This window comes from Cottoperca gobio, chromosome 12 (assembly GCF_900634415.1).
Source record: "Cottoperca gobio chromosome 12, fCotGob3.1, whole genome shotgun sequence".
NCBI lineage: Eukaryota > Metazoa > Chordata > Actinopteri > Perciformes > Bovichtidae > Cottoperca > Cottoperca gobio.
The window spans coordinates 10,907,273-10,910,565 of record NC_041366.1 but is presented as its reverse complement, the minus strand read 5'-3'; positions in this window follow the sequence as shown (position 1 = coordinate 10,910,565).

The window sequence follows — 3,293 nt, the reverse complement described above, 5'->3', positions numbered from 1 at the left end:
GTAGACGACGTAACTGGGGGGATTCCCGTTAACCAGGGAGAATGACAATTACCATCCAGCCACCTTTGCCCAGCAGAGAAGAGTACGGACAAGGAGCGATGGCCAATGAGTCACCAGGAGAGGAATCACGGTTTAGCGTTCTAATGAAGCTCATGTCCACTGGTGATAAATAATGGAGGGCAGTACTACGTCTCTGGGGAGGTGAGGAGGAAGTGGAGGTAGGCACGCCGGGTGACGTAGGTTCACTTTGTAGACACAGTGTCCACATGTACGCACCGGACATAGACACCCCCTTTGTCGGGGATAGTTATACTCACTATGTCTCTTCGTCTGACATCTTATTTCATTAGTCTGTTTCATTTCCCCCCCGGCCCTCTCTACCTCTGTCTATTAAATTTGTGTTTCCAATCTGCCCACTTACTGTCCTCTATTTTGAAGTCTCTGTTCATTCCTTTCTGTGTTTTCTCCTTGGGCTCATTTAGGGTCAGCCATCTTTTTCCAAGACTTCCAAATGCTCTGTCTAGGTCATTTTTAACATTAGTATTCACAGCAGTCATTTGCCTCAGTGGTTCTCCTTCCAGTTCTGGAGAGTGTCTGGTTTCAGCACCATGGAGAGCGCCACAGACTTTTACTTCCACATCAGAGAAGGAATTTTACAACCACATTTTTGTAGTTTGGGTGATCATTCCTTTGAGTTTTGAGAACATTTCAGTCACGGACTAAATTGTTGAGATCTGGTGACACGGAAACATTGCTACAAAGGCTTCAAGCAAGTCTGGTGTTACCACGTGAGGATAGCAGCACCACACCTGCACTCCTTAAACACTAATTCTAACTCTGAGTTTACAATTTTATTTTCTACTTGTGGCTTTATTCGGCTTTTCCTATATAGAGAATACATTAGTTGTGGCATAGGGGATTTATAACTGATAAAGAAAATCATTTTTATAAAGTATCTAAACTGCACATTTTGCTGTAAGAGGACTGGCAAGCACCACTTTCATACAATATGTAGTTTTCAAAGCAATAACAAATAAGGACAGTAAATGCAGCTCTTAAGAGGCCAAATGATTTGTGACCCCAATTTCTAGTGCATCTGTCCAAAGAAATTGCTAAATCATTAAATATATAAAAGGAAAAATATCGACATCTGCCAAAACAAACGTCAACAAAGATGAACAGCAGTCACAAGTTAAAGGATAAAACATTGATATTCTAAACAACAGCCTTTTGTTAGCCTTTTCTAAAAAGCAATATCATTTTAAACATATTTGTGACCCATTTCTAAAGATGTACGTCTTCAGTAGGTTTTGAGAGATGGCCTTAAACGCTTTGGATACTGGGATACGAGAGATTCAGCATTTCCGGGGGTGCTGAAATTGACTTGCAGTGTTTGCGATGTTGTTATTTTACTCCCTGCATGCAGTTGTTAGTTACAAGATACAAAATCAAACAATTCCAATCCAAATGAACAGAACACCTCTTCTGCCTGATGGTGAATATGAAATAATATTGAAATGACAATGTCATTTTAAATAGAGCAATTTGTCAAAAGCACCATTAACATAATTCCCAATTACTTATTTAGACAGACCAAACAGCTCGTTTAGGCTGCTGCTGGCAGCTTGTCTGCTCTGTTTAGCGGACAAGTACAAGGTACTGACATCAACTACAAACTTGGGAGCATGCTACAATCACAGCCCTCGATAGGGATCTGCTCGTATGGCAGCTTATTTGATGCACAGCCTGCCTGCAAGTGCTCTTGGTTCGTTTATCAGCTACAGTGAGAGTTTATGCCAATGTAATTGTATTCACACAGGCTTCTTAGTGTGAGATTGATGTGGTGGCTAGACCATGTATGCAAAGGGGAATGAATGTCCCTTGGCCGACCTTGTTTCTTAATTTATTTGTCACTAGCTTTGTTGGCTCGAGAGATGATGGCGGAGCAGTGAAAACAGAATTACTGCACCTGAAAAGATGTGTGGTTTGGATTTTTTTCTACGCTTATTGTGTGGTGGAGCAATACATCAGAGTTAGGTCAGGAACAAGCATCACAGCTTTTTAGCATTCTAGGTCCTAACAAGGACAAGTCCTGACAAAAAGGCAGTTTGGATTTGACAAGCTGCAGGGTGACATTTTCTCACTTTGTAGGGAAGATGTACATGTTTTTTGAAGCTAATAGAGTGTAATATAATTTTGTGATATGTTCTTGTAGTCCAAACTGAGACTTGCCCTGGTTACCCCCTGGTTAAACCTCAGACACACACACACACACACACACACACACACACACACACACACACACACACACACACACACACACACACACACACACACACACAAACACCATCTCGCTCCCACGGATTGCACTATCCATCATCTGCCCATGAAAATCTCTCCTCCTCCACCAGCACACTTTCTGTGCCTCGCTTTCTGTCACTTTACTGCTTCCATCCCTCTCCTCTCGCCCCTCCCTGCTCTGTCAGGTGAGCTGGGTCTTCACTTACACACAGATATGCAGTAGAGTTTTGATCCCCTCTCTTTGAACAGAGACGGTGATTCTTGGAAAATTAACACTGACGTAGATGTCAACCTTTTCTTCTATCTGTTTTAATATTATTAGTTTTCTTTCTTCTCGTCTTGTTTTTAACCTGCATTTGCCCTCCAAGCTGCATTCCTCTTTGCTTTCTTCCCATCACGGTCTTTCTTCTCCCTCATCTCCTGACAGCCTACCTGCCTCAAGAGAATATGGTTCACTGCAGTAGAATACTCCAATGTTATTTTATACTATTTTAATTCTGCTATTTTAATTCTGCTATTTTATCTGCTATTTTAATTCTGCTATTTTTATAATGGTACTTCAGACTCATTTACATCAACACTGTGATTATTGTACTGTAAATGCTCTTATTCTGTCCTTGTACTAATTGTTATGTTTTTGCTGTGAAGCACTTTGGGCTGCGATTCTTTTATGAAAGGTGCTATACAAATAAAGCTTATTGTTACTGCAAAATCCTTGATGTTATAACGGAGTAAGATGTAAAGTTTGTGTAACAGAAGTGCGGCACAGCACCGCCAGATAGATATCAGTAGCCTATTTGCTTAAAGGGTTAGAAAAGCTTTTGAGTTTGTCCTTGATATATGAAAGCAGTGGGAGTGGTAATGGAGGGACTAGCAGAGCCATCATGCTTCTCCATTTCCTCACTTCAGCGGCTTATGTGTTATACTAAGACTATACTAAGAGTCTACAGCCATGCTAGCAGCTCAGTAGGGCTATACTGAGGCACAGTGCT